We start from the raw sequence: 10,056 nt of genomic DNA, 5'->3' as shown, positions 1-10,056 counted from the left end.
TTTTTCTATTTTCGTCACTTTCTCTCTCCTCCAATTTTTTTTTTTTTTTTTTTTAAATTTTACTTTCAACATGCCCCCTTTATTTTGGATGCAAGATGATCCTACATCAGACTCCCCAGGTCCAAAAAGATGTTCTAGTAACTGGAAGAACATCTTTCGAGATTCAACACATAAATCCCAAACTAGTTCTTCACATATATGTTCTCCAAGTCTTCAACTTGCACACTCTTTCCCCTATTTTTCTTATTCTCCTTCACATCCACCATAGGTGTTCCATAGGTTTGCTTCCCATGTTGATTTCCAATCTTCTTAGAACCTGCCAATTCAACTTGACTGCCAATACTTAGGTTCCTCCTACTTAGCTCTTCATTCTGCAAAGGAATCAAGAAAAACTTCCTACCACCTTTCTCAACAATAAACACATTCCTAACACAATCATGCATAGCCCTACAATCATACTGCCAAGGTCTACCAAGTAACACATGACAACTGTTCATATCCACAACATCACACAATACTCGATCCTTATATTGCCCAATCTAGAAATCAACAAGGCATTGCTCCCTCACTTCCAAAGCATGCCCACCTTGCAACCAGCCAATCCTATAAGGACAAGGATGTCTCAATCTCTTCAAACCAAGTTTCTGAACCATCTCCTCAACAACAAGGTTATCAGTACTACCACCATCTATAATTACCTTGCAGATTTTGCCACCATACTTATAACAAGTTTTGAACAAACTAGTCCTCTGACAAGAATATAATGTCTTCTTACCCATTAGTACTCGCCGAGCCAACAAACTTTCTCCTTCCTTAGGCTAACTTTCCCGAACTTCAACCTCATTCACAACAACAACTGTCCTACCAATAGAACATTCAAAAGATCTATGCCCTTCTTGACCACACTTGAAACAATTACCTCTGAATACATCTCCACCTGTCCTTCTTCTTTGTTCAATAGGTTTTGGTTCACCTTCTGCTTTTGATTTAGCTTGTACCAAACTAACTTGCTTCTCCTTCCCTCAGGAACTACCTTGATTCTTCCTCTTTAGCTTCTCTTTTGCTCTCAAAGCATACTGATAAGCATCCTCCACTGAAGAAATATTTAGCATACCAACCTCATCCTAAATATTGAATCTCAAACAATTAATATACAATGCTACCTTCTCTTTTGACAATTCTCTATGCCCAAACTAAATAGTCAACTTGTAGAACTCCTCGATGTAATCCTTCACAATCATATCCTTCTGTTTTAGATTTTGCAACTTGTTAAACAACTCGAGTTCATAATCAACAGGAATGAACTTAGTCACCATCAATTTCCATCTAGTGATCTTCATTTCACCTTCCTCTTCTTTGTCTCTTTGCAGTTCCTTCCACCAAAGAGCAACATGTCCCTTCAACTTAGTTTGTGCCAACCTTACTCTCAATGGATCTTCAATACCCTCAAGCTCAAAGTAGTCCTCTAATTAACCAATCTAATCAATCAAGTCTTCCAAATTCAAAGTACTTAAAATGTTAGAAACCTCCATCTTATGCTTCAGCTTCAACTGAGATCCAGGTCAAGCAAACTAACTAGCCCTAATTCCAATAGGTCTCTCCTCACGATCAGTTCTATCCTCACTAGTAGCTTCAAAGTCTTCGGCAACTTCATCATAACTACCTTTAGTATCCACATGCCTAGGTACACCACCCAAAGCACTTAAAATTTCAGCAATCATGTCACTCTTCATTAATGCAATCTCTGTTTTGAGCTCTTCTCTTATCTTCTCTAAGATCCTTTCTTCCACAGCATCACTAAGATCATCATTTTCCTTAGGGTCCAATCTTCTTGGAGGCATCTTCCAAAATTTTAGCAAACCCTAAGCAACAAATCCACCAACCTAAAAGATTAATGAGCCACAAGATCAACCTTCTTTGCAAATCTTGGTGTAAACTACCTCACATTTGGCAATTTGTCCAAACACTTAGGAACTCCCGCTCTGATACAACTTGATGAAGGGCAAGGCAGGAGAATCCCCAAAGGGGATGTCCTAGCCCCTAGTAATATAACCACGTAGAAAAAAAACAACAGCAAGAAGCAATAACACAAGATCTAATACCAAATCATAACTCTTTATCCATAAAATAACTATTACATGTAATGTGTCGGGCTGTAAGGCCTTCCTGGTTACGACCAAATACAAAGCAATTACAATAACAGTTCTACAAGATCCCTCAAGATCCAACCCAAACACTAGCTATTCTACAACCACACTCTAGTAGAAACGTCCAAGATCTCAACTTGTGCTTACAAGCCACTAAGAAGCCTCCGTGTTTCTAAACTATAGCCACTAGCTCTTCTCCAACTTTATCCAAGATCCAAGTGTAAACTGCCTCACATTCGATGCTCTATCCACACACTCACAACTCCACCACAATCCTACTATAAACTGCCTGACATTCGGCTCTCTGTCCATAGACTCAGGAAACTTGCCCTTTGCTTCCTCCTCTCTCCAAGCTTCTATTAAGAAGAGATCACACTTGGAAGCCTTCACACCTTGAATTTTTCACTCCTTCTAGCTTTCCACCTTGAAGCTTCTACTTCCAAACTTTCACACCTTGAAGCTTTTCCTTCCAGAGCTTGATTAGAAATGCTCATATGCCTTGCTTAAATAGGCACTTACCACCCAATGCATGATTTATCCACAATCTTATAGAGTTCCACCTACACAATATCCACAACCTTCTAGAATTCCACCTACACAATATCCACAACCTTCTAGAATTCCATCTCCACACCTCGATAAATAGAATGATAATCATTTTATTTTTTATTTTTCTATTATGTCACCTATGCACCTTGAAAATAAAAATACATCTTTTCCTCTTTTTTCTATTTTCTATTTTTTTAATTTTCTTTCTATTTTTGTCACTTTCTCTCTCCTCCACAATTTTTTTTATTTTTAATTTTACTTTCAACATGCCCCCTTTATTTCGGATGCAAGATGCTCCTGCATCATCTGCCTATTGTCCATGCATATGGAACATTTTTGCATGCACATTCTCAATTTAGAGTGGTTGATTCTTATTTTGGATAGGAGGGATAGAAACCAAAGACATATGGATGCTTAAGTGGCTACAAACAATGATTCTTCACTATTTACATCTGATCATTGAGTTCATTTTTTTACTATTGCTACATTCTACATTTTGATGTTATTAAAAAGTTACTGTTGTGTTTCCTTTGTTGAAATGTGTTATGCCTTCATTCACTAAAATTGATCTCTATTAAATGCAACCATATTGGTAATATGTTGATCTTAGTCTTCTTAAAGTTATTATAACGTTAATTGATGATATTTTTGTTGTATTTGGTTGCAGGGTGCTGAGAAACACAACTGATAAGCTTAAGCTAGAGTGACCAAGTTTGATAATATTAATAATTGAGGTTTGTTACTGCACTAACAATCCCTTTTATTAATTTATGATCTAGTTAAAACATTAGTGGTTTTAATTTCCATGTTAAAAGCATTTTAGTTATGACTTATTTTTCTATCATGTTATTATTGTCTCTCATAGGAATTATTGTGATTATTGTAGATGGGGATGGTTGAACCTTGAAGTATCCAACATGGTTGGAGCATTTTTGTAAAATGATAGGTAGAAATCACTCTCCTCATAAAATTGTTGAAATCACCATCCTTGTATGTAATCATGTCTTTAATCGATATATCAAAGAATGTGTGGTGACTCGTGTTGCTTCTCAGAATATTTGTTTCACTTACTCTTTCATAGAAATCTTAGTTTTCTTTGGTAAAAAGAAATTAGCTTTCAATATGTGGAGGATTTTATAAAAATCACAAGGTGAATAGATACTTGCTTACTAACAAGGGCTAGGTTGGAAGAAATTACGAGAAGATGTTATTTCAAGAAGGTGTTTATTCATCCTGATTCTTATCCAGTAGAATTTAATTTAAATTAAATATGATTAGTAATTGAGTCTAAATAAGTGCTTGAGTCTAATTCTTAGCCTAATTTACCATTGAAAACTTTTTGAAAAAGTAAACAAAAAGGTGTTTTTTGACCAAATTCATGCATTTTTTTTTGTTTATTAGGAGTCTTCTATATTTTGATGTGCATTTGTAGGCATTTGAAGGAATTTGAAGGAATTTAGAGTGAGAATCAATCAAAGTTTCACAATTGACAAAAAAAGTTGTCATGCAACAATTTTTTTTGTTGAGCAACTTTTACCTTCCCAGAAAATTACAAAAGTTTCTCAGCAACAAAAATTGTTGCATGACAACTTTTTTTTGTCAATTTTGCAACTTGTATTGATTCTCACTCTAAATGCCTTCAAATGCTTACAAATGCATGTCAAAACATAGAAGACTCCTAATAAACATGAAAATGCATAATTTTGGTCAAACTCTAGTGTTGACCAACATTGGCTGACCCAGAGCTTGACCAACAGTTATGATTGAGACATCATAACTATTCAATGCTATGTATTAATTACACAGACTGATGCAAAGTGTATATAATAGAAACTTCTATGACCTTGGTCAATATTCCAACATGCAAAAATGTACCATTGAGTGGAACAATAATCACTAAATATGCAACTCCAATATTAATTCAAACTTTCACTTTTCATTTCCTAGGTTTCCCTTTTACTCCTAGGGTTTGTCTTCCATGATAGTCACAACAACACTCAAAGTTATGACTCAAGTCCTAGGGCACTCTAGAATTTTTCAAATGATGGATTTATCACAAATACTGACAATCAAATCTCCTTGCAAAGTTTGGACACGCAAACTATAATTTTGTGGCTTTTAGCCTTTTTTCCAACTAAGTCTCGCCTAGTAAATTTTCCTCTAAAACAAGCGTAAATTTGTGGACTCAGAAGGCCCAAGAAATCAGGGGTTGTGGTGGACTTTGATAAGAATGTCCTCGGAGAGAGGCACTAGGAGAGGTCCTGCTTTGAAAGTTTGTCATTTAGCACTTATTGCATCAAAGTGATACCCAAGGGGTGAAGAATGTCACTCAAACCAAGACTACTATAGTGGACTATTCATTCTTATCAAAGATAAGCTAATGTAGTTCATTTGAACTTTTATTTATGAGATTTGGGTCAAAAAAATTGACATATAATATTAACAGTTGAATCCTTATATGCTTGTGAGTGCTCATTTTTGGTATAAGCAGAGAAGTTAAAAAGTGTTGTATTGTTTCATATTGAAATAATATAGAGGTAATTCCTTTTGGTTCCTCTTTTGGGCATCCTTGGAGAATTATAATTCATTCATATATATGTTACATTGAAATCATGATTAAACTCATAAATGTAGCATTGTGGTAAAAAATAATTATGCATTGCTTGATGATAAAAGAATTGGATGTGAATGATGAAAGAGAACATAATTATAAGGAGAGAAGCTAAACAAAAGAGATCAAGTTGTGTTGGGGCCAATAGAAGAGAGATTAAATAAGACCATGAAGATGTAATAGACCAACAATGCTAAGAGCAAAGAGCCATTTAAAACAAGACAAATGATGAAACTCTTGTACAAAGAAACAAAAGAAAAGTGTTTAGACTTCATGTTATGACTTGAACGATAATGTTTTTTGAGTTTTTAAGTTTTTTATTTTTTTTAAGTTTTGTGATTTTTTTTGTTTTCTTTTAATAAAAATGCACAATGAAAGCATGCAAGAAGGAAAAATTCCCAAGGCTTAATTTGATTGATGTGTCCCCTTTTGTTGCAAGTGGGGAAGGTTTTGAATATTCAAGAACATCAAACATGCCAACAACCTATTTAGGTTTTCTACAAGGATGTATAAGCTCAACTAGGGGATGTCCTCAATACATGTAAGGTACATGAGGCCCAAATCCATAGATGAAAGAGAATAGTATCAAATAGCTTGGAGGAAACAGTAACCTAATCTCCACCTTCACTTCCCAAAGGTATAAATTTCTTTGGGGCTTAGCCAAGATTGACAATATTCTACTTCCAAGAGTAGATTTAGGCCACATTATTTGTACTCTGTCAGATAACAGGAGTTGAGGTTCTCTACTAGAGTGAGCACTTCTCTAGGTAGGCCCCTTAAAAATCAAAAAAGGTTAAAATCACTTATTTATGTTCCCCTCAAACTCCTTAACAAGGATGCAAGAAGAAAACATAAATAAGAAAATCTTGGGGGTCAAAAGACCAAGGGGTTCATTTTAAAGCCCAAATCCAAATGTGAATGGTTCATTTTAAGCCATTTTTTCCAATGTTCAAAAGACACACCAAACAAGTTGACCAAAAGAAAGAAATTAGCTTACAATGAGAAAAAAGACAATGATCAATATTTACAATGAAACTAAGAAGATTAGGAATGTGTACCCCTTGATTTTACACTTTCCAAAAAAAATTCCATTTTTTGTTGCTTCAACCTTCAAGTTGCATTCACAAGCTTCAATCAAGTGCATAAAATCATTAAGAAACATGAAAATTCAAATTAAATAAAATGCACTAATTGATTCCAAACAAATTGACAAATCGTATTGCAAAAAAAGTGCAAGCTAATCACCAAATGCTCTTCTTTTGTTATTTTTCTTTTGACCTAGTCAACAAGATTGGTGTTTAATGTAAGTATTTTAACCCCAAAAATAAAAATGTAAAGAAGAGGCCCATAGTAAAAATCAATGAGCTTTCCAAAAATGCAATAATTTATGGGATATCTATTAATTTGTTCCCTAGGGAACCATTTCCTAAAGAAAACTAGTTATTTGAAGTCAAGTTATTGAGCCCTAATATGACACCCAAATTCAAAACACAAAGAACAAACCCCCTTTATAATTTTCAATCTTTTTAAAAATGCACAGTTTGTCAAAATATTCACTGCTTTGCGACCATAGATGATTTTTTATGAAAAAATAAATAAATTATATCTTTCCCAAGTCAACTTCAAAATATTTGATTTTTGGATTGAGTCATCTCTGATCCATCCCCAACTTCCAAAAAAAATTCAAATTGGAATACTAAGCAATTTGGAAGATGTGATGAAATTTTTGAAAACTTAAGTTTTTCACCTTCAAGCCAATCTACACAAAGGTTAGCCTCAAAACCAAAGTGATAAACCTGCAAACCTACTTGATTAGATCCAATAAGCTATTGAAAAAACAAGAAATGAGAAATGCAACAAAAAAATGCAAACAAATCAAACTACTAAACCCAAAAGAATGCAAGAAAATGGAGCTAGAAACTTGGTTGAAGCCCCACAGTGGACATCAAAAATGTGTCACACTTCTATAAACCCTTATTCTCAATAATACACATGAAAGAGAGCATCTCAAGAGTCAGTTTATAATTCTCTATCTATAACATGCAAAGGTGTGAGAAGTGAAATGGTGGCTCTTAAATGAACCAAAACTATGAAACCCTAGCAAACTGCATCATAGAATGACATATTCAAAGAGTAGAGACAATGTGTGCCATTATCCAAGAATCCTCAAATCAGTATGCAATGCAAGATGAAAACTAATCTAAATGAGATGCAAGATACAAGCTAACAAGTATGAAAGATTACGAAAACCCCTATGTAGACTAAGTGAGTTATTCTAGAGCACAAAAGGAAATCTAAACTAAAATACCATAATGCAAGAATGAGAAAGCAATTATGAAATGCAAATGCAATAGTGCTCCAAGTCTTTCAAAGCTCCAAAGTCACCAAGAAAATCTGCAGCATAACATTAGCATGAGAGTTTAAGATTAGAGTATGAGGAGACAACCCTCATTCTGAAGATAAATGGATGATAGAGATTAACAAAAACAAGAGACATAATCAAGGGAGGAGAAAACATCTTGAGTGATCCATGTGCACAAATATCTCCACCAATCACATTCAACAATTGACTTTTGAGACTCAAGAAAGTAATGTGTCGAGGAGAATTAAAGTTAATTATAAAAATAAAAGATTCCTCTCACAGAAAATTGTACATTCATGTGTAGACAAAAATATTTTTTCCTCTATTTTCAAAATAGGAATAATGTTCTATGTATGCACACTTAGGATAAGTAGGAAGTGGGGCTTTTTATTTGATTAAAAGGGGCATGTTCTCTCAATTAAATAAAAGACTTCAGATATACTGGTCAAACCATAGGTTATAATCGAATAAATAGATTTTTGAGGACTTGATCAAAGATAAGCAATAGATAAATTATGTAAAATTTCTAGAAGGGAGGTTCATAGTCTAGATGACCATTTTTGGGTGATTACAGTGCCCTTCTAGGGTGTGCCTAGTCAAGAGTTTATCCTTGTTAGAATATTAGAAAGATGATGTCAAATGCCACCTAGTTAAGGGATTTAATAGAGACCTAAAGTCTTTACCTAGTTAAAGGGAGCTCAATTAAAGGACTTGAGGCACAAGAAAATGTGTCACCCAGTAGGGTATTTAATACAAAAGACTTGCTAGAGTTAACCCTCAATGGAATTTGCATATGTAGTAATTAGTTTGACCTCGTTTTAGTGCAAACAGTAGTATTTAATTTGACCATGTAATGCCCCGCCAAGGGACCCAAAAGAAATAACCTAAAGTTTTACTAAGTTTGGTAAACATTTTTTTTTTGAAACAAGAAAGAATAACATACACATCAAACACATAATAGCAGAAGCAATAACATACAATCAACTAAAGCATACATAACAGGTTGCATTTCATAAGGATCCCATGATGTTGAATTATGTTTAAATCTAATCTAATAAGTCTAACAACTACCAAATCCACATGAAAGAATAATCAGAAAGTCCAAAGTCCATAATATACATTTGTTCTAAATGCCTCTTGGAAAATTAATTCGGAATGCTCAATCATCTGTTGTAAATGTCATAGGGTATAAAAGGCTAAAAGAATATACATATGTAGAAATAAATATACATCCTCCTCATATCCATGATACAAAGTACAATAATATAAATGAAACCATCTACCATACATGATACATCCATCCACCATAAAAGAAATAAACATCCATCATGAAATATAACTATCCATCATAAAAACATATCTAACTAAGTGTGTGGTTCCTCCCAACCATCAATAGCATCATTAGACCATCGTGGGCCCTAGCCATCCCCCACACGTAACATCCCAAGTCACCAATAAGATCGTTGGTACTATAGTAATAGGGATGTCACTCCTAAAACATGTTATAACATATGCATAAAGAAATCTAACATACTAGAATAAAGCATAAGATGATTCTACAAAGCAGATAACATCATCTATCACATGCTAATCATCAATATAGGGAAATGCATCAGTAAATAACATCACCTAATCATGATAAATAGGCATCCCAAAAAGCTCCAGCAATGGTGACTACAGAAGGATCTCAATGGTAAGAGTGAAAAAGCACTACCACCTGACCGTGTGGAACCTAAATGGCTCGCTCCCATCGTGTTGAGGAGATAGTCTCAAGTTCCAAATAGGATAACAAATCACATAACACAAGTACTCTCAAAATCCAAGAAATCCTAAAAGCATACTAACTCAAAGGTTCTAAGACAGACAAACATCTAATTCCCAGAGGCACACAAAGACACGTAGGAAACCTACTCTGTAAGTGGGTATGTGCCATTGCATAAATCATGTAGAAGTTACCTTGGTAGTTAGTTTAGGACTCTAGGGTCCCTATTGATCCCCATGTGGCCACTAGTATCCTCTTGTACTGACAAGGCATACTATAGAATGCAAGGTCGCAACCAAGCATTCTCTCTACTCCCATCCTAGTTTGTACTAGCACTCAAGGCATGGGCGAGAACATACAATTATCTTATTAGGTTCATTTTAATCCCCATTTAGTGTAATATTTTCACTCATTAAAACAACATACAATGAGTTACCCTGGCAACCACTTAGGACCCCAGCCCCCATTGCAAGCCACTTCCCAACACTACAAGTAGATAACCTACCCTAGGCTCATAAAAGCACAAATCAAAATCATATAAATATCACCTCAGCCCTATACAAGCGACTAGAAAGCATCAAAAGATCATCCACAATAATCACATTAGTTCTCCACAAGCAACTGA

The sequence above is a fragment of the Cupressus sempervirens genome, chromosome 10 (assembly GCF_028749045.1).
Source record: "Cupressus sempervirens isolate cs-2001-9-10 chromosome 10, ASM2874904v1, whole genome shotgun sequence".
Classification (NCBI taxonomy): Eukaryota; Viridiplantae; Streptophyta; class Pinopsida; order Cupressales; family Cupressaceae; genus Cupressus; species Cupressus sempervirens.
Note: the sequence above shows the minus strand (reverse complement) of the source record.